The 22,591-nt window shown below is 42.6% G+C and overlaps 1 protein-coding gene across 10 annotated transcripts in view; it reads left to right on the forward strand.

The window, feature by feature from the left end:
• The window catches only part of CPEB3 (cytoplasmic polyadenylation element binding protein 3), a 241,514-nt gene that overhangs the window by 19,741 nt on the left and 199,182 nt on the right, over positions 1–22,591 (forward strand). The window contains exon 1 of one of the 10 annotated variants that reach the window (XM_058436212.1): positions 7,391–7,430. The exons of the other annotated variants lie outside the window; for them this stretch is intronic. The gene's annotated coding sequence lies outside the window, so the exon portion shown is untranslated. Of the gene's footprint in view, positions 1–7,390; positions 7,431–22,591 lie in introns of those variants that run through there. 10 annotated transcript variants of the gene reach the window in all.

Below are 22,591 nucleotides of genomic sequence, written 5' to 3' on the forward strand. Positions count from 1 at the left end.
TTATAGTAGCATTCCAATTAAGGTAGAAGGGTTGATAAAAATACGAAATCACCATTTGCAAACACCACAAGAATAAACGATGCGGGTAAAAATCATTAATGGATGCTAAAATTAGTGGGTGAATGTTAACAGGATATCTACATAGAAAGTATCTCCCTAAAGATATTTAAGTAAAAAGGGTAATACAGTAGCTGTTTTACAGTGGCCGAATCTGGTAGACACTATTTTAACCAAGTGATCAAAGTTAAATAGCCGCTGTGGGTTAAATCCACACCATCTTCCTTCTGAGATGATGCTTTGAGAAGGACGCAACATCACTTCTGTGATATTATTGCAAAAAATATGTATGACCTAATTTCGATCATGAGGAAACATCAGGTAAACCAAAATTGAGGGTCATTCTACCAAATAACTGGCCAGTGCTCTTCAAAAGTGTGAAGGTCATGAAAGACAAAGACTGAGGAACTGTCCCAGATTAAAAGAGATTACAGAGACTTGACAAGTAAATGGAATGTGTGATCCTGAATTGGATTCTTGGGTGGGACATTAGTGTGTCAATTGTTAAAATAAGCTCGTGATAATAATATTGAATCAATTTTAATTTCCTGATTTTGATAATTATACCGTGATAATATAAGATGTTAACATTTGGAGAATATGGGGCAAAAAGTGTAGAGGAATATGTTTTTGAAACATTTTTGTAATTCTGAAATTATTTCAAAATGAAAAGGTATTTGTTTGTTTGTATTTTGAGACGGAGTCTCGCTCCGTCGCCCAGGCTGGAGTGCAGTGCTGCAATCTCAGCTCACTGCAACCTCTGCCTCTCAGGTTCAAGCGATTCTCCTGCCTCAGCCTCCCGAGTGACTGGGGCTGGGACTACAGGTGCCTGCCACCATGCCCGGCTAATTTTTGTATTTTTAGTAGAGACGAGGTTTCACCATGTTGACCAGGCTGGTCTCAAACTCCTGACCTCAGGGGATCCACCTGCCTTGGCCTCCCCAAGTTCTGGGATTACAGGCATGAACCACCATGCCTGGCCAAAAGTTTTTTAAAAAGTAAAATAGGGTCAGACCCGGTGGTGCACGCTTGTAATCCCAGTACTTTGGAAGGCCAAGATGGGCGAATCGCTTGAGCTCGGGAGTTTGAGATGAGCCTGGGCAACCTGGCGAAAGCCCATCTCTACAAAAAAAAAGCACCCCAGAAATTAGCTGGGCATGGTGGTGCGCACTTGTAGTCCCAGCTACTTGGGAGGCTGAGGTGGGAGGATTGCTTGAGCCTGGGAGGTTGAGGCTGCAGTGAGCCCAGATCACACCACTGCACTCTAGCCTGGGCAACAGAGTGAGAACCTGTGTCAAAAAAAAAAAAAAAAGTAATATAAAACCTCACTTCTAATGGCCTTGTATTGCCCTTGCTTACCTACTAGCTTCTTTTTCTCTTCTACCCACTCCTGTTTCCCAGTTGAACTCTGAGCTCTAGCACCTGGCTACTGACTTTCTTTAGTTTCATGAATGTACCACCTCCTTCTCCTTCGGATCCTAATGGTAGGAAGAAGCATGATATTCCCTTCGCATGGAATGTACTTCCTTTGCACTTTATCCGTTTGTTCTTTAAGGCTGATGTTATTCCAGAAAACCCTTTCTGACCCCCTAAACCAGGGGTTTCATATGTCTGCTACTTTTTCATAGCATTTTAATCACAACTGCCATGAAGTTATTCATCATGGAATTGATTGAAGTCTCTTATTCACTTGAAATTAATGTCCATAAGAGATAGAGGAAATCTATCTTCTTGCTCAATACTGTTTCCCTAGTACCTTGCATAGAGGCTCTCAGTGACTGTTTGAGGAATTAATGCAAGGGATGCCATGAGCATCCTCTTACCTTCCCCCCACCCCCCATAACAACTTGATAAAATTGAAGACAGGAGAATTTTAAGTTTGAGAAGATGAAGGTGGGGACCAGAATTGGTGACAGTGACAGAAAAGGATAGATGAATCCTTTTCTGTCCTATCACTGAAGGAGACCTAGGATTTGATAAGGGAGGAGGAAGAATAAAAATAACTCAGGTTTGGCTGGGTGTGGTGGCTCACGCCTATAATCCCAGCACTTTGGGAGGCTGAGGTGGGCAGATCACCTGAGGTCGAGTTCAAGACCAGCCTGGCCAACATGATGAAACCCCATCTCCACTAAAAATACAAAAAGTACCCAGGCACAGTGGTGCGTGCCTGTAATCCCAGCTACTCGGGAGGCTGAGGCAGGAGAATCACTTGAACCTGGGAGGCGGAGGTTGTGGTGAGCCGAGATTGCGCCATTGCACTCCAGCCTGGGCGACAGAGCGAGACTCCATCATAAACAAACAATTCAGGTTTAATCATTAGCTGGGTCAAGATACACAGTTGAAATGACACTTGAGTCACTTTTCCAGCAGCATGTATAAAAAAGTGTTCCCAAATATTTGAACATGAAGATTGTTTATTTTTAATAAAAATACTCTATATTCATGGTGAAATGCTATATTCCATGGTAAAAATTAGTATTTTAATAAAAATACCAATTGGTATGCTAATTAGCATATTTGGTATACTAAGACTTCCTATAGCATTTTAATAAAAATACTACTTGCCCATGGTAAAACACTTTGTGCCATGATGGTAGATACTGTGGTGTTTCAGCCCAAATCCCATCTTCATGGGCGATGATCCCTTAGCTGCTGGGAATTTTAGCTGTTGATATCTTGAAGCCTTTTTTTTTTCCTGGGCATTGCCTTAGGATATGGAAAACTGTCTTGCCCAAGGTTGTGCTCCCAGGAGCCCACAGCTAGTGACTGGCTGATGCAGGGTACAAAGATCCAGCTTCCTTACTCATTTGAGGATGTGACTGAGGGATCATTCCAGTTCCAGAGCTCATCACAGAATCAACTGAGGACTTAATTGCAGCTATAGTAGGGGTCAGTGTCTCCCTCTGACTAATCCTGACTCCCCCATTTCATTGCAAGTGTATTTGCCAATTGTGCCCTCCTGAAATTTCTTGCATGCAAATCTTGGTTTCGTAGTGTTTCCAAGGAACTCAACCTATGAAACTCCCCAGTTAATCTCCCCACCCCTATTGGTTGCCATCATGGAAACCTCTTTCTGTGTCTAATGTTTTGTTCTGCCACCCCCTCCCAAATGTTTAATAAGTTTTAACAAATATACAAAAAATGTACCCAAATTAAATGTACACTCAATGAATTTTCAAAAATGTTCAGTAGGGCCGGGCGCGGTGGCTCACGCTTGTAATCCCAGCACTTTGGGAGGCCGAGGCGGGCGGATCACGAGGTCAGGAGATCGAGACCACAGTGAAACCCCGTCTCTACTAAAAATACAAAAAATTAGCTGGGCGTGGTGGCGGGCGCCTGTAGTCCCAGCTACTCGGAGAGGCTGAGGCAGGAGAATGGCGTGAACCTGGGAGGCGGAGCTTGCAGTGAGCCGAGACTGCGCCATTGCACTCCAGCCCGGGCGACAGAGCGAGACTCCATCTCAAAAAAAAAATGTTCAGTAGTGTTTCTATCAACAGAAGAACAAGAAAATGAGTTCAAGTTGTGTGAGACCAACTTATGTTTACAACCTCCTTATGGTGAAAACTTTGAGAGAGAAGAGTGTGTTGCCAAGGGAAGTTGGAAGTTTCTCAGATTTTAAAATAGCAGTTTTCTTTTGGTTGACTGCAGTACACTCTAAAATTAGAGAAACATTTTATTTTATTTATTTACTAGAGATGGAGTCTTGCTACATTGCCCAGGCTGGTCTTGAGCTCTTGGGCTCAAGCAATCTTCCTGCCCCGGCCTCCCAGAGTGCTGAGATTACAGGTGTGAGCCATGTCACCCAGACTAGAGGAACATTTTAAGTATACTTTTTCATGCATTTAGGTGAAGAAGAGAAAGTAATGAATATCAGGAACAGGTGATATTCACAGAAAAACTGTGAATCATTTCACTAGGAAGAGAGGAAAAAATATCTATCAAAAGTTCAAATATCTATAAATCAAACATGGCAAAATGTTGCAAAAAATTTGATTAACCAAGATTTTTCTATCCATCAAACTTAATAAAATTTATAGGTCGGCCGGTCACGGTGGCTGGCCTGTAATCCCAGCACTTTGGGAGGCTGAGGCAGGTGGATCATGAGGTCAAGAGATCGAGACCATCCTGGCCAAATGGTGAAACCCATCTCTAATAAAAATACAAAAATTAGCTGGGCATGGTGGTGCGTGTCTGTAGTCCCAGCTACTTGGGAGGAGGAGGCAGGAGAATTGCTTGAACCCGGAAGGTGGAGGGGGCAGTGAGCTGAGATCGTGCCACTGCAGTCCATCCTGACAACAGAGCGAGACTACGTCTCTAAATAAATAAATAAATTTTATAGGTCAACACAAGCTCTTCTGATTTTAAAGGAAAATTTCAAGAATCCTTCCATGATTTTGTTAATAATAAACATGGCTTTCATTGAAGGTGTTCAGTTCACTTCCTGTTCAGTTGTGTCCATCTCTGCCACCATCATCACACTCATCCTTACCTGCCTGGATAATATAATAACCAATCTCCTAATCTGTTTCTGTTTCTACTCTTAACTCTGCCACAGTCTGCTCTTCACACACAGCCAAGGTGACCTTTTTAAAGCATGTCACAGCTCTGCTTAAAACTCTCTAAGATTCCCATCACACTTAAAAAAAAAATAAAATTCTTAACTTAGTCTAAAAGTTCCCCTCTATGATCTGGCTGCTGACTGCCTTTCACACCTCATCTTGTATTGCTTTCCTTCTGGTCCACTTACCCTCTAGCTCCAATAGATTGTGTGTTCCTCTAAATCAGGAGTCTTGGCAGAGGTCAAATTTTTCTGGAGACCTGTTTTTATACTGCCAAAACTAAGAATGGTTTTTATATTTTTAAAGGGTTGTAAAACAACAAGAACAAGAAGAATATGCAACAAGAGACTTTCTGTGACTTAACAAAGCCTAAAATATTTACTATGTGGTGCTACAGAAAAAATTTGCCAACCCCAGCTTGAAAGCCTTACTCCTGCATTAGGATTTTCACATTAGTTGTTCCCTCTGCATCCTCTACCACCAGCCATATGGATGGCTCCTTCTTTTAATTCACGTTTCATCTAGTCAAGGAGGCCTTTAATGAGCATCTTTTTTTTTTTTGGAGATGAAGTCTTGCTCTTGTCCCCCAGGCTGGAGTGTGATGGTGCAATCTCAGCTCATTGCAACCTCCGCCTCCCAGGTTCAAGTGATTCTCCTGCCTCAGCCTCCCAAGTAGCTGGGATTACCGGTGCCTGCCACCACGCCCAGCTAATTTTTGTATTTTTAGTAGAGATGGGGTTTCACCATGTTGGCCAGGCTCGTCTCGAACTCCTGACCTCAGGTGATCCACCCGCCTCAGCCTCCCAAAGTGCTGGGATTACAGGTGTGAGCCACTGTGCCCAGCCATGACCATCTAATCTAAATATTCTACCAGATCTGTCAGTCACATCACCCTTTTGTTCTTTCTAGCGCTTATACCCATCTGATTTTTTTAAATTTTTGTTGTTAGTAGCCATCCTTTTCCTTCCCCCTCCCGCTCCCCATTGTAGGATAAGCTTGTCTTTTTGGTTTACTACTTTTGAGTATTCTTGATCATGCATGTAGACGGAAAGAGGAATAATAAGTGTTGGGAGCCCACCATATAATAGGTGCTCAGTAAATGTACTAAATTAATGAATTTGAAGATCATTTCTGCATATGAAGTTTAGGGCTTGTGCTTTCTTTTTTGTTTAAAGAGGAACAACCATGCAAACTGCAGTGACTTTAGAAAGAAGCCTCTTTAGAAAGGAGAGGCAAAACAATATCTTTCCCTTAAGAGAACAGATAAACTTCTCTTTTCCTCCTCCTGCCTCCTCTGGGAAAGGCTGGGGTTGTTTAGAGTGGGATGTTTCAAAGGAATGCCTTATGGGCTGTCTTAGTCTGTTTTCTGTCGCTTATGACAGATATTGGAAAGTGGGTAATTTATAAAGAAAATTTATTTCTTACAGTTATGTAGGCTGAGAAGTCTAAGGCTGAGGTGCTGTATATGCCACATCTGTTGAGGCCCTTCTTGCTGGTGGAGACTGCAGAGTCCTGAGGCTGTGTAGGGCATCACATGTCGAGGGCACTAAGCTCAGGTTTCTCTTCCTCTTCCTGTAAAACCAACAGTCCCACCTTTATCATAACCCATTAATTCATTAACCCATTAATCCATGAGTGGATTAATCCATTCATGAGGGCAGAGCCCACATAATCTAGTTACCTCTTCAAGGCTCCACCTCTCAATACTGCCACGCTGGGGATCAAGTTTCAACATGAGTTTTGGAGGACACAAACATTCAAACCATAGCAAGGGTTTCTATTTGAAAAAAAAGAAAACTATTTTTTCCTTTCATCTCTTTCTTTTCTTTTCTTTTTTGAGATGGAGTTTTGCTCCTGTTGTCCAGGCTGAGTGCAATGGCGTGATCTTGGCTCACTACAACCTCTGCCTCCTGGGTTCAAGCGATTCTCCTGCCTCAGCCTCCCGAGTTGCTGGGATTACAGGCGCCCGCCACCATGCCCGACTAATTTTATTTTTAGTAGACGGGGTTTCACCATTTTGGCCGGGGTGGTCTCGAACTCCTGACCTCAGATGATCCACCCGCCTCGGCCTCCCAAAGTGCTGGGATTACAGGCATGAGCCACCGTGCCCACCCTGTCTTTTTCTTTTGGGAGAGATGTTTTTCATAAGGCTGAGACTAATTGAAGTCTCTGTCACTAAGAAGCTCTGAGGCTTTTGGGTGAAGAGTTTAGGTGGAGGCTTCTGCCTGGGAGATGGATTTAACTCTGAAACACTAAGAGGAGCTAGACTTGGTCTAAAAAGATAAACTGAGAACAATCTGAATAGGGCTTGTTCTAGGTGATTAGGTCTTGGGGAGAAAGATAAAAGGCCCAGCAACCACAAGTCTTGGATTTTTCTGAAATTTATTTCAAATTGTCAGACTATGTGCTTTGACTTTGTTTTATTTTATTTATTTATTTTTTGTTGAAGCAGAGTCTTGCTGTGTTGCCCAGGCTGGAGTGCAGTGTCAGGATCGGCTCACTGCAACCTCCGCCTCCTGGGTTCAAGTGATTCTCCTGCCTCAGCCTCCCAAGTAGCTGGGACCACAGGTGCACACCATCACACCTGACTACTTTTTGTATTTCTAGTGGAGATGGGGTTTCACCATGTTGGCCAGGCTGGTCTCGAACTCCTGACCTCAGGTGATCCACCCACCTTGGCCTCCCAAAGTGCTAGGATTACAAGAGTGAGCCACATGCCCAACCTTAAAATTTTTTTCTAGAGAAGAGTCTATGTTGTGCAACCTGGTCTCAGTGATCGTCCTGCCTCGGCCTCCCATTGTGTTGGGATTACAGGTATGAAACATTGTGCCCGGCTATCCAGCCATGTTTTTATATTCCTTCAGTCAAATGATTTTTTTTTTTTTTTTTTTTTTTTTTTTAAGACGGAGTCTCACTCTGTCACCCAGGCTGGAGTGCAGCAGCGTGATCTCGGCTCCCTGCAACCTCTGCCTCCTGGGTTCACGCAATTCTTGTGCCTCAGCCTCCTGAGTAGCTGAGATTACAGGCTTGCGCCACCATGCCTGGCTAAGCCTGACTTTTGATTGAGAAAAAATATGATTACCAAAGGAAGAAGCATCTGAAGGCAGAGGCCTGATTGTATGTAAAGAAAATGTAGACACTGATGTTATTCCTAGTTATGCCTGAGTGTGGCAGTTGGTGAGGGATAACAGTTAAGCCTTGGAATAAAAATAGACCTGAGCTTATTCACCTACTAGTTATGTCACCTTGGGTAAATTATTGATCATTTCTTTTTTTTTTTTTTTTTTTTGAGATGGAGTCTCACTCTGTCCCCCAGGCTGGAGTGCAGTGGCGTGATCTCAGCTTACTGCACTCTCCCTCCCGAGGTGTAAATTTCTTGCCTACATTCAGCCTCCCGAGTAGCTGGGATTGCAGGCATGCACCACCATGCCCAGCTAATTTTTGTATTTTTGTAGAGACGGGGTTTTACCATGTTGTCCAGGCTGGTCTTGAACTCCTGACCTCAGGTGATCCGCCCGCCTCGGCCTCCCAAAGTGCTGGGATTATAGGCGTGAGTCACCGTGACCAGCCATTATTGATCATTTCTAAGTTTCCTTATCTGAAAAATGAGAAGAATGATAGCTTCCATCTTTTAGGGTTATTATGAGGATTAACTGATAAGACATGTAAAATTCTTGCCTACATATACTAAATGATCAGGGAATGCTAGTTAGTATAAACGTCATCACCAGATGATGAGGAAATTCTCTCAATACACAAATTTTTAAAACTAATTTTAAAATCTGGCTAGGTGCAGTGGCTCATGCATGTAATTCTTGTGCTTTGGGAGACCAACAGGGAGGATCCCTTAAGACCAGGAGTTTGAGACCAGCCTGGGCAACATAACAAGACCCCATCTCTTTTTTTTTTTTTTTTTTTTTTTTTGAGACGGAGTCTTGCTCTGTCCCCCAGGCTGGAGTGCAGTGGTGCCATCTCGGCTCACTGCAAGCTCCGCCTCCCGGGTTCACGCCATTCTCCTGCCTCAGCCTCCCGAGTAGCTGGGACTACAGGCGCCCGCCAACATGCCCGGCTAATTTTTTTTTGTATTTTTAGTAGAGACGGGGTTTCACCGTGTTAGCCAGGATGGTCTCGATCTCCTGACCTCATGATCCGCCCGCCTCAGCCTCCCAAAGTGCTGGGATTACAGGCTTGAGCCACCGTGCCCGGCCACAAGACCCCATCTCTACAAAATATTTTTTAAAAATTGACATCCTGTGGCTGTATAAGAATATGTCCCACTGTATATTTTGCTTCCATAAGCAGGAAACAGGATATAGGAAGAGGTGGGACAAGAAATACCTGCGTAGCAAGATTACTGTTTTTCTAGAAGCATGAGCTTAACACAACTAATTTGACTCCTGATATTAAGTGGTAAGGAGAAAAGAAAATCTACACTTAAGTGTAGATTCTAGACCATCCCATCCACTGGACGATCTGATCCATATGTCAGTATTAGCTTTGGCTTTCATACATTGACCTTTACTGCTTTACAGTTTGTTAAAAATGCTTTATTGGGCTGGGCACAGTGGCTCACGAGGCCCGTAATCCCAACACTTTGGGAGGCCAAGTTGGGCGGACCACTTGAGGCCAGGAGTTCGAGACTGGCCTGGCCAACATGGCGAAACCCCATCTCTACTAAAAATACAAAAAATTGCCACGTGTGGTGGTGCATGCCTGTAATCCCAGCTACTCCGGGGGCTGAGGCATGAGAATTGCTTGAACCTGGGAGGCGGAGGTTGCAGTGAGCCGAGATCGAACCGTTGCACTCCAGCCTGAGATACGGAGCCAGACTCTGTCTCCAACAACAACAAAAAAATGCTTTCGGCCGAGTGCCATGGCTCATGCCTACAGTCCCAGCACTTTGGGAGGCTGAGGCGGGAGGACTGCTTGAGCCCAGGAATTTGAGACCAACCTGGGCAACCTAGTGAGAACTCCTCTCTACAAACAAAAAAGAGGCAGGAGGATTTTTTTTTCTTGAGCCTTGGAGTCAAGACTGCAGTGAGCCACAATCACGCCGCTGTGCTCCCCGCTGGGATACAGGAGTAAGAAGACACCGTCTCAAAAAAAAAAGATGCTTTAATGCACACTTATATGATTCTAATTATTTAGGCAGCTGTTAATATTATCTCCATTTTATTCCAGAGGAAACAAAGACTGAGAAATTGAGAACATGGGGTTGTTTATTTATTTATTTATTTTTAAAAAAAAATTTTTAAAAAGAGACAAGATCTCTGTATGTTGCCCAGGCTGGTCTTGAACTCCTGGGCTCAAGCAGTCCTCCCCGCTCAAACTCCCAAAGTGATGGGATTATAGGCGTGAGCTACCTTGCCTTGTCAAGAACATGGGTTTTAGAGCTAGATCGCCTGGGTTGGAATCCTGGCTTCTCTACTTGCCAACATTATAACCCAGGAAAGTTACTTTAGCCTCAGAGTCCTCATCTGTGAAATGGGGATAATGAAGGTACTTAACTCTTAGAGTTGTACAAAATTATTCTTCATGTAAATAAAGTACATATCATTGCAAGTAATATGAGTTCAATAAATATTTGTTATTGTTATCACCTAGGGACAGGCAGCTAGTAAGTGGTAGTGCTAGTATCTGCATTTAGATAATTAGATTTTATATCCCATGTTCTTTTTACACATCATCTCCATAATATAATGTTGATACCCTGTTACTGTGATGATATCATTATCTGTTAGCATCATTTGCTGGTGGTCTAATTTTTTTTTTCAAAAGTGGTAGATTCATCTAAAGTATCTCTTTTAGGACACTTGGTGCACATATCTATTTCTCAGCTTCCTCAAGAAGAGAACACATATGACTTCAGATTACAGCTATGCCAAAAACCTGTAGATATTGCTTCAGTTGGTTAGAGCAAGGGGCTGAGGATACCAGTCTGCAACATGACAAGACAGAAATAGTACATATTAAATTGAACCATTGGGAGACTTGTATAGTTGAAAAGCCTTGCTTACTAATGAACTGGAAGACTTGAATTCTAATCTTGGACTCACCACTTATTAGTTGTGTCTTGTAACATCTCTGAGCCTGGATTTTCACATCTTTAAGGTGGGGATCCCAACAGTCATCCTAAGTGCTGTCGCCTGCTCATATAGTCCCTTTGTATAAATTCAGAAAAAAGAGGCTAGGTGTGGTGGCTCACGTCTGTAATCCCACCACTTTAGGAGGCTGAGGTGGATGGATCACCTGAGGTCAGGGGTTGGAGACCAGCCTGGCCAACATGGTGAAACCCTGTCTCTACTAAAAATACAAAAAATTAGCCAGACATCGTGTTGGGCGCCTGTAATCCCAGCTACTTGGGAGGCTGAGGCAGAAGAATTCCTTGATGCCGGGCGCAGTGGCTCACGCCTGTAATCCCAGCACTTTGGGAGGCTGAGGTGGGTGGATCACCTGAGGTTGGGAGTTTGAGACCAGCCTGACTAACATGGAGAAACCTCATCTCTACTAAAAATACAAAATTAGCCGGGCGTGGTGGTGCGTGCCTGTAATCCCAGCTTCTCGGGGGGCTGAGGCAGGAGAATCACTTGAACCCGGGAGGCGGAGGTTGTGGTGAGCCGAGATCATGCCATTGCACTCCAGCCTGGGCAACAAGAGCAAAACTCCGTCTCAAAAAAAAAAAAAAAAAAGAAGAATTCCTTGAACCCAGGAGGTAGAGGTTGCAGTGAGCTGAGATCATGCCATTGCACTCCAGCCTGGGCACAAAGTGAGACTCTGTCTCAAAAAAAAAAAAAAAAATAAATAAATAAAACAGAAAAAGGGACCCCTTCCTTTGGACAGATGCAGCTTTACAGTAAGGTTTATAAGTTTGGTGAGAAGAGCGTGGTCCAAATTTCAATCTTTACTAGCCTTCTTGGCTAGCCTTCTGGCACACTGAACAATCTGCAGAAGTGAATGAATGTGAGGATCCTGTCTATACTGTCTTTCACTGCACAGGGCTGTTAACATCAAATGAAATAATAAAGGTGAAGGAGTTAGATAAAGTCTAATGCCTCTGTGAATGTAAGACACTGCTATTACACAAATACTACTTGGTTTCAAATACTAGAATCCAAGGGCTACCTGCGTAGACATATTGACTATTGCCCTTTTTTTTTTCCTGATGATCCCTATGACTCATCAGCTTGTACAGAACCTACTGGCTACTGGCGGTTAAGGCAGAGGTTGTAGCAAACAAAGGTTTTCTCCATTACTTCAGGCCTGGACCAGCCTTGCTCACTGGATCTCTGAAAACTAAAATTAGTACTTTTGATGAGTAATCATCTTAAAAACAGTCAATGGGCCAGGCACAGTGGCTCACGTCTGTAATCCCAGCACTTTGGGAGGCCGAGGCGGGTGGATCATCTGAGGTCAGGAGTTCGAGACCAGCCTGGCCAACATGGCGAAACCCCATCTCTACTAAAAATACAAAAATTAGCTGGGTATGGTGGTGTGTGCCTGTAATCCCAGCTACTTGGGAGGCTGAAGCAGGATAATTGCTTGAGCCCGGGAGGTGGAATGAGCTGAGATGGTGCACCATTGCAGTCCAGCTTGGGCAACAGAGCAGGACTCAGCCTCAGAAAGAAGAATAATAAAACAAACAGTCAAGAAATTATCTTGAAGACAAATGATTTTTTTTTTTTTTTTTTTTGAGAGGGAGTTTTGCTCTTGTTGCCCAGGCTGGAGTGCAGTGGTGTGGTCTTAGTGTATGCTTCCTGGGTTCAAGTGATTCTCCTGTCTCAGCCTCCCGAGTAGCTGGGATTACAGGCGCATGCCACCACACCTGGCTAATTTTTGTATTTTTAGTACAGATGGGGTTTCATCATATTGGTCAGGCTGTTCTCAAGCTCCTGACCTCTAGTGATCTGCCTGCCTCTGCCTCCCAAAGTGCTGGGATTACAGGCATGAGCCACCATGCCCAGCCAGAGGACATATGATTTTAGGATACCCTGCAGTAAGACTGGGTCTTGCCCATCAGTGGTATTCAGAATTATTTGGCTACAGCTTATCTCTGGTTTTCAGGGAAAGGTCATTACATAAAAGCTTTGTGTCAGTGGGAGAAAGAAAAGTTGCTGAACCACAATTTGCCCTCTTAACACAACTTTGAAGTCCAAGCTATCTCCTGGGCTTCATGGATCAAGTAGGACGAAAGTACTTGCTTGTGTGAGGAGCCAAAAGACAGCTGTAGAGTCAAGCAGAACTGAAATTAGGTCCTAGTTCTGCCACGAGTTTTGTGACCGTGGGCAGGTAAGTCACCTAAGTTTGTGTTTTGTCATCTGCAACTAGGGACAAGAACAGTATTTACCTCATAGATTTATTGTATGGGTTAAATGAATTAATATGTGGAAGTACCTAGCATTGTATCAAGCACACAGTATTTGCCACATAAAGGTTAGCTGCAATTGTTACTAAGCTCTATGCAAGATATTATACTGGCTCTGAGAAAGAAAAAAAGATAAGTTGCAGTGCCTGGCCTCAAGAAGCTTAGAGTTCTAGTTTGGGAATTAACATAATTATATGCCACAACAGGTAAACAGAAATGCAAATGCAAAGCAATAAATATGTGGTACAGATAGATTATTATTATTTTTTTTTGAGATGGAGTTTTGCTGTTGTTTCCCAGGCTGGAGTGCAGTGGCACGATCTCGGCTCACTGCAACCTCTGCCTCCCAGGTTCAAGCGATTCTCCTGCCTCAGCCGCCCTAGTAGCTGGGATTATAGGCATGTGCCACCACACCCGACTAATTTTGTATTTTTAGTAAAGACGGGATTTCTCCATGTTGGTCAGGCTCATCTCGAACTCCTGACCTCAGGTGATCCACCCGCCTTGGCCTCCCAAAGCGCTGGGATTACAGGCATGAGCCACCGCACACAGCCACAGATGATATTGTTAGGAGGTAGGGTTTGAGCAGGGCTCTAAAGAAAGGACAGAATGGCTGGGCGTAGTGGCTCATACCTGTAATCCCAGTACTTTGGGAGGCTGAGGTGGGTGGATCACCTCAGGTCAGGAGTTTGAGACCAGCCTGGCCAACATGGTGAAACCCCATCTCTACTAAAAATACAAAAATTAGCCAGGCATGATGGCGTGTACCTGTAATCCCTGCTACTCAGGAGTCTGAGCAGGAGAATTGCTTGAACCCGGGAGGTGGAGGTTGCAGTGAGCTGAGAGTGCACCACTGCATTCCAGCCTGGGCAGCAGAGTGAGACTCTGTCTCAAAGAAAAAAAGAAAGAAAGAAGGAAGGAGGGAGGGAGGGAGGGAGGGAGGAAGAAAGGAAAGGGCCAGGCATGGTGGCTTGTGCCCGTAATCCTAGCACTTTGGGAGGCTGAGGCAGGTGAATCACGAGGTCAAGAGATCAAGACCATCCTGTCTAACATGGTAAAACCCTATCTCTACTAAAAATACAAAAAAATTACTCAGCGTGGTGGCGGGCGCCTGTAGTTCCAGCTACTCAGGAGGCTGAGTCAAGAGACTGTTTAAAAAAAAAATTTATATAAAAATATCTGATCTAGTGAACATTTTTTGACCTAAGATGAACACGAATACATGAAATATATATATATATGTAAATATTAGTTCAAAAAATATAATTGAAGTCTGGAAACTGAACATAGATGAAGGCTACTCATCTTTTTCTCCTATTCCTATGGAATACGCACACATGTATACTTGTGTCATAATCTGAAAAGGAATCTCCAGCTAATAAACATCAGCTATAAGTATTTAATTTATCTGCACTATTTCATTATCATATGACGGTATGATGAAGAAGAATGACAAAGTATTAAATATATTAGGATGTTGGCCAGGCACGGTGGCTCACGCCTATAATCTCAGCACTTTGGGAGACTGAGGAGGGTGGATCACCTGAGGTCAGGAGTTCAAGACCAGCCTGGCCAACATGACAAAATCCCGTCTCTACTAAAAATACAAAAATTAGCCAGGCGTGGTGGCGGGTGCCTTTAATCCCAGCTACTCAGGAGGCTGAGGCAGGATAATCGAATGAACCCAGGAGGTGGAGGTTGCAGTGAGCCGAGATGGTACACCGTTGCACTCCAGCCTGGGTGACAGAGCGAGACTTGGTTTCAGAAAAAAAAAAGAAAAAAAAATATATATTAGGATGTTAAAAGGGACTTAATATTATTTGACATATTGAAAGAGTTGAGAGTCCGGGCATGATAGCTCATGCCTGTAATCCCAGCACTTTGGTAGGCTGAGGTGGGCAAATCACCTGAGGTCAGGAGTGCGAGACCAGCCTGGCCAACATGGCGAAACCCCATCTCTAGCGAAAATACAAAAATTAGCTGGGCGTGGTGGTGGGTGCCTGTGATCCCAGCTACTCAGGAGGCTGAGGCAGGAGAATCACTTGAACCTAGGAGGCAGAGGTTGCAGTGAGCTGAGATTGTGCCACTGCACTCCATCCTAGGTGACAAGAGTGAAACTCCATCTCAAAAAAAAAAAAAAAAAAAAAAGAGTTGAGATCCTTTTCTACATTATTACATTATCAGGAACTGGATTCTGTTTTTTAATACTATTTATACATTGTTTTTACATAGAAGCTAATTTCTAGTGGAAGTATACACTGCTGCAAGCTTTCTAAAGCAATTTGTTGGCAAGGTGGTTCACGCCTGTAATCCCAGCACTTTGAGAGGCCAAGGCAGGAGGATTGCCTGAGCCCAGGAGTTTGAAACCAGCCTGGGCAACATGGCAAAACTCTATCTATACTAAAAATACAAAAAATTAGCTGGGTGTGGTGGCCCAAGCCTGTAATCCCAGCTACTTGGGGGACCGAGGCAGGAGGATCACTTGAGCCTGCGAGGATGAGGCTGCAGTGAGCTCTGATGGTGCCACTGCACTCCAGCCTGGGAGACAGAGGCCTGGCCTCAAAAAAAAAAAAAAAAAAAAATTAAAGTAATTTGTTAATATGTATCAAAATCAATGTTATGCCTTCCAATTGAGCAATTTCTTCATTAGAAATATGGCTCAAGGAAACAGTCAGTTTGGAAAATAGTGAAAACTTGGAAACAAATCAAATATCCTCCAACAGGAGAAAGGTAAATTATACTGAATTTCAATATGGAATGTCTTTGTAAACATTAAACTTTGTATTATTAAGCATAGGGTTTTTGGAACACATTCTATGGCAATAGAATCCATAGAACTTCTCTTTGTCTAATGTTAACTTAAAGAAGTGCTTTACATTTCAACAAATTGGGATAAAAGGTATCTGTTCTTTGATCTGATAAACTTTTATCCAATATCTCTATGTTTTAGGCCCAGTACCTGGGTTACAAAGATGAATATAGTCCCAACCCTGGAGGTCTTCTAGGAAAGGCAGATGTGTAAACAAATAATTACACTGAAATATGAAGAATAAATACTGTAATAGAGATATATGTGTATTACAGAGTTGTATAAAGGAAGGAATCAGCAATTCTGCTTACATGGTCAAGGAAAGCTTCAAATAGTGGACATTTGAGTTAGGTTGGCATGGCTGGGAAGAGTATGTGTAGAAGAGTTAAGTTTGGCTGGGCACAGTGGCTCATGCCTGTAATCCCAGTAGTTGAGAGGCTGAGGTGGGCGGATCATGAGGTCAAGAGATCGAGACCATCCTGGCCAATATGGTGAAACCCCATCTACTAAAAATACAAAAATTAGCTGGGTGTGGTGGCACACACCTGTAGTCCCAGCTACTCAGGAGGCTGAGGCAGGAGAATCGCTTGAACCCAGGAGGCGGAGGTTGCAGTGAGCCGAGATTGCGTCACTGCACTCCAGCCTGGGCGACAGAGCGAGACTCCGTCTCAAAAAAAAAAAAGAAAAAAAAAAAGGTTTGTGTTTTATCCTCATGGCAAGGGAAAAGTTATTAGAGAGTTTTAGGAAGGGGCATAACATGGTAAAACTATGTTCGAATGATTACTCAGGATTTAGTATGGAGGCCACATTTGTGAGAATACTAGACGAGAGACATTAGGAGATCACTGCTATAGTTCAGGTACAATATTATACTGGTTGTGAATAAAGACGATGGGATGTCATTCAGAAACTTAGGAGGCAGGATTAACAAGTTTTATCAACCAGTTAGACTTGTCTTTCAGGGAAAAGAGGAAGAGTCATGTCCAGGTTCCTAACTTGTGTGACTACATTGATGGTGGTGCCATTAAATAGGATAAGTTAACCAAATATAAATGCAGAAGCAAATTTATGGGAGAAGAGGTGCTAATAGGATCTTCTGATAGAGAAATAGTTAAAAGCGGTCTGTAGCTTATTAAAAACATTTCATCCGGAGACCTAAACAGTAGTGAACTTTATGAATATAACATTGATTAGGGAGAGTATACAGAATTAGGAGAACCCTGGGGGAGACTGTATTTAGGGGGCAGAAGATTGAGAAGAAACATTAAGAGATAAGTAAAGATACAAGAGAGCAGTATCTTAAATGAAAATGGAATAGTGTTGTATTAGTTTGCTACTGTTGTGTAACAAATCATCACAAGCTTAATGGCTTAAAACAACGTTTATTAACTAACAGTTCCATAGGTCAGAAGTGTGGTGCACCATGGTTAGGTTCTTTGTTCAGGGTGTTAATAGGCTGAAATCAAGATGGTGGCCCCGCCGAGTTCTCATCTAGAAGCTCTTGGGAGAAATCCATCATCAAGTGCCTTCTGGTTGGAATAATCGCAGTTATAGGATGTAGGTTCTTTTTTAGCTTCTAGCCTGGAATCTTGGGAAGGCATCTTACAATTCTTCTTATCAGAAGTGTTTTATGAAGAATGCACAAATAAAATAGGACTTGAAAAGTGTGAGTTGGTCATTGGTGACTTTGATAATGTCAGTACCAAGAGCAATTTTTGTAGAATGGTAGGGGCAGAAGCCAGATTGCAGTAAGTTGGGGAGTTAACTGGAAGTAAGGAAGTTAACTGAGATCTAGAGGTTTCTTTCAAATAACCTGCCAGGAATGGGAATGAGAGAGTTGAGAATAATTAAACTAATGAGCTAGGTCTCAAGGAAACTAGAAGGAATGGGTTCTAGACCACAGATGGAGGGATTAATTGTGGTCTTGTAGGGAGACTCAGCTTCCTCTGAGAAAGGAGGAAAGGGAATATGGAAGGGAATACAGGTAAGTTTGTAAGGGAGGGCTTGCTGGTGGGCAGTAGGGAAATTGGAGACATTACTAGCTAATAGCCTCAGTATTCTTTTAGGAATTACAGACAAGAGAACTGGGTGCAGCAGCTCATGCCTGTAATCCTAACACTTTGCGAGGCCAAGGCGGGAGAATAACTGGAGGCCAGGCATTTGAGACTAGCCTGGGTGATGTGGCAGCACTCCATCGCCAGAAAAAAAAATAATAATAAAAATAAAAAATAAAAAAATAAAGAAAAGGAAAAAGGAAAGAAAAATTAGCTGGGTGTGGTGGTATATGCCGGTAGTCCTAGGTACTTGGGAGACTGAGGTGGGAGGATCTCTTGAGCCAAGGAGATCAAGGCTACAGTGAGAGCTATGATCGTGCCACTGAACTCTGGCTTGGGTGACTGAGCGAGCAAGACTCTGTCTGTATAAAAAGAAAAATGTTAGAGACAAGGTCTATAAAAAAGGGAGGTAAAATTGGAATTGCTACTTTGTGGTCAGGAGGCCCTTCATAAAATTATGGAGTGAATGAAACGAATTAACCCAAGACTAACAAAGAGAGAGTGAGAAACATAAAAAAAACCCAAGGTGCTCTCCAGATTGTCCACTAAGCCACATGTAGCTCACCTGGCTACCTTTTTGCTCCCTTTTCTCTTATTCTGTTCTCAAACTTAGTCATGTCTAGAATTACTTAACAGATCATCACTCAGAAGATGTGGACTTCCTGCATGTAAATTCCCTTAGCTTTTAACATTTTTAAAAGCTTTCTAGGTTACCTAGGGAATATTGAATAATTGACGAAAATTATTTGAATTTTTCTTTTCTTACACTGTGAGCTCTTTGAAGTCAAGGAACTTTGCATCTTTTTTTTTTTTCTTTTTTTTTTAAGGCAGGGTCTCACTCCGTTGCTCAGGCTGGGGTGCATTGACACAATGATGGCTCACTGCAGCCTCAACTTCCTGGGCTCAAGCAGTCCTCTCACCTCAGCCTCCTGAGTACCTGGGACCACAGGTGCACATCACCATGCTCAGCTAATTTTTAAATCTTTTGTAGAGATAAGGTCTCCCTATATTGCCTAGGCTGGTCTCAAACTCTTGGGCTCAAGCGATTCTCCTACTTCAGCCTCCCAAAGTTCTGGGATTACAGGCATGAGCTACCATGCCTGGCCACAGAATTTTGAGTCTTTTCAAACTCAAATCTTTACATTTGGTGCCTCTAGTACAGCCTGGCACATAGGGAACCCCTAGTTTATTTCTTTAGCTTAGATGACACAGACTTAAGGCTCCCCCTCCTATTTGGCCAGATGGTACTATTTTTTTCTCTTTACCTTTACGAATATATTATGTGTTTTGTAAACTTTAATAAATTTTTTTGAGGCAGAGTCTCACTGTCACCCAGGCTGTAGTGCAGTGGCACAATCACAGCTCACTGCAGCCTCAAACTCCCTGGGCTTTGGTGATGATTCCACCTTAGCCTCTCAAGTAGCTGGGACTATAGGCACATGCCACCATGCCTGGCTAATTTTTCTATTTGTGTTTTTGTAAGCTTTATGGAAGTACTGTATAACATGTACAGAAAATTACACAAAAAATAAGTGTTTAGTTTTCTGAATTTTCTTTGTTTTGAGACAGAGTCTTGTTCTGTTGTCAGGCTGGAGTGCGGTGGCGCGATCTCGGCTCACTGCAACCTCCACCTCCCGGGTTCCAGTGATTCTCCTGCCTCAGCCTCCCGAGTAGCTGGGACAACAGGCGTGTGCCACCACACCTGGCTAATTTTTGTATATTTAGTAGAGATGGCATTTCACCATGTTGGCTAGGATGGTCTCGATCTCTTGACCTTGTCATCCACCTGCCTCGGCCTCCCAAAGTGCTGGGATTACAGGCGTGAGCTACCGTGCCCAGCCTAGTTTTCTGAATTTTCAAAGTGAACACCCAGTTCAACAAACAGAATAAGTATGTCACCAGCATCACTGAAGTCCACTTTTATGTTCCCTTGCAATCATTATTTCCCTGTAAAGGCAATTACTATCTTGACTTCTAATACTGTCAGTTAGTTTTATTATAACTTTAAGTTGGAGGTTGCAGTGAGCTGTCATCACACCACTTCACTCCAGCCTACACAACAGAGCGAGACCCTGTCTCAAAAAAAAAGAAAAAAAAAAGGAACTTTAAGTGGAATCGTATAGCATGTAGTATATACTTTTTTGCATCAGGCATTTCACTCAGCATTGCATTCATGCAATTTGTGTATGCTGTTTTATACAGTTGGAGTCAGGCCAGGCACAGTGGCTCGCACATGTAATCTCAGCACTTTGGGAGGCCGAGGTGGGAGGATCACTTGAACTCAGGAATTTGAGATGAGCCTGGGCAACACGGCAAAACCCTCATCTCTACAAAAACATACAAAAATTAGCCAGGCATGGTAGCAGGCACCTGTAGTCCCAGCTACAAAAAATAAAAATAAAAAATGTTGGCATCTATTCATTATCTTTGCCTTATCATATTCCATTACATGAGTCCCTCACAAATTTATTTATCCATTCTGTTATAGATGGATATTTGGGTTGTTTTCAGGTTTGGCTATTATGAATAATGCTGCTTCGAACATATCTTGGTGAACATGTCTGCATTTCTATTGGGTGTATATCTAGAGGCTGAATTGCTGGGTCATAAGGTTTGTGAATGTTTAGCTTTAATAGATACTGCTAAATGATTTTGCATTGTGGTTGTATAGTTATACCAAATGATACTTTCACCAGCATTGTTTGAAAAATGGGTTGCTTAAAAAAAGGGGGAGTTGCTCCCATTCTTGCTAATGCTTGGTATTGTCTGCCTTTTCCAGTTTTAGCCATTCTGATTTTATTCTGCCTTTTTTTGTTTTTGTTGATTAGTGAGGTAGAGCACCTTTTCATATGCTTTTTGGTCATTTGAATATCTTTTGGTGAAGTCTTTTGCCTATTCTTGGGGGGATATTAACTCTTATTGATTTGTAGGAGTCCTTTATATATTCTGGTTACAAGTCTTTTGTTGAAAAAATATATATATATAGAGAGAGAGAGCATATATTTTCTCCCATTCTGTGAGTTTTTATTTGAATACTGTCTTACTTGTGGTTACTGGTTTTGTGACTTCTTTTTTTTTTTTTTCTTTTTGAGACACCCAGGCTGTGACACCCAGGCTGGAGTGCAGTGGCATGATCTCGGCTCACTGCAACCTCTGCCTCCTGGGTTGAAGCTATTCTCGTGCCTCAGTCTCCCGAGTAGCTGGGATTATAGGCACCTACCACCACACCCGACCTTTTTTTCTTTCTGTTGGTGTCCCGTTCCAGGATGGGACCTGTTTAATAAATTGTTGATTCTCCCAGGTTTTCTTTTAAGGGCTTTTTTGTTTATATTTTACAATTAGGCCTACAATCCATCTGGAATTGATTTTTGTATATAGTGTTGTAAGTGTAAAGGTCTCTTTTTTGCCATATGGATATTCAGTTGACTCGAATACCCTTTATTGAAAAGACCATCTTTTCATTACTGCATCATCTTTTCATTACTGTTACTGTTTTTGGAATTCTGGGGATCATACATAGATCCACCTATTTCTAGACTTTTAATTTTGTTCTGTTTATTTGCTTATCCTGTTCCAATAACCACACCTACAGGTCTTGATATCTGATAGTGTAAGTCCTCTAGGTTTGTTTGTTGCCACCTAGATTACCTTGGCATTTTTGGCCCTTTGTATATAAATTTAAGTTTAAGTCAACAAATATTTACTGATTTCCTATTTCTTATGTGGTAGGCACGGTGATAGGTGTTGCAAATATAGCTGTCAATAAGATAAGCTTGGTTCTTTCCTTATAGTTGGGAAAGCAACTCATATAGGATGAGAAGAGGGCCTGGGATGAAGTCCGGAGGAACTCAATATTTAAAGTCAGTTAGCAAAGAAGACAGAGAGAGAGAGAGCGTACAATCCCACATGTTAGAAAACTAAGAAAGGACAGCATGAAGGAAGGAGGAAAAGGGAAGAAGGTACAGTCATGTGTTGCTTGCCAACAAAGGGGATACTTTCTGAGAAATGCATTGTTAGGTGATTTTGTTGTTGTGTCAGTTGTCATAAAGTGTACTTACATAAACCTAGATGGTATAGCCTACTACCCACATAGGCTGTATAGTACAGCCTTTTGCTTCTAGCTTACAAACCTGTACAGCATGTTACCCTACAGAATGTTGTAGGCAGTTGTAACACAATGGTAGGTATTTGTATATCTAAACTTCAGAAGGGTACAGTAAAAATACAGTATAGGCTGGGCATGGTGGCTCATGCCTGTAATCCTAGCACTTTGGGAGGCTGAGGTGGGCGGATTGCCTGAGCTCAGGAGTTCAAGACCAGCCTGGGCAACATAGCGAAACTCCATCTCTACTAAAAATACAAAAAAAAAAAAAAAATTAACTGTGTGTGTGGTGGCAGGCGCCTGTAGTCCCAGCTACTTGGGAGGCTGAGGCATGAGAATTGCTTGAACCTGGGAGGCAGAGGTTGCAGTGAACCGCGATTGTGCCACTGCACTCCAGCCTGGGCAACAGAGTGAGACTCTGTCTCAAAACAAACAAAAAAAGGTATAAAAGATAAATATATATATATATAAAGGTACACATGTATAGGGTACTTACCATGAATTGAGCTTGCAGGAATGGAAGTTGTTTTGGTGTGAGTCAGTGAGTGAGCAGTAAATGAATGTGAAGGCATAGGATTTTACTATATACTACTGTAGACTTTATAAACTTAGGCCACACTAAATTTATAAAAAGAACTTTTCTTCAAT

This window comes from Hylobates moloch, unplaced genomic scaffold (genome assembly GCF_009828535.3).
Source record: "Hylobates moloch isolate HMO894 unplaced genomic scaffold, HMol_V3 SCAFFOLD_3, whole genome shotgun sequence".
NCBI lineage: Eukaryota > Metazoa > Chordata > Mammalia > Primates > Hylobatidae > Hylobates > Hylobates moloch.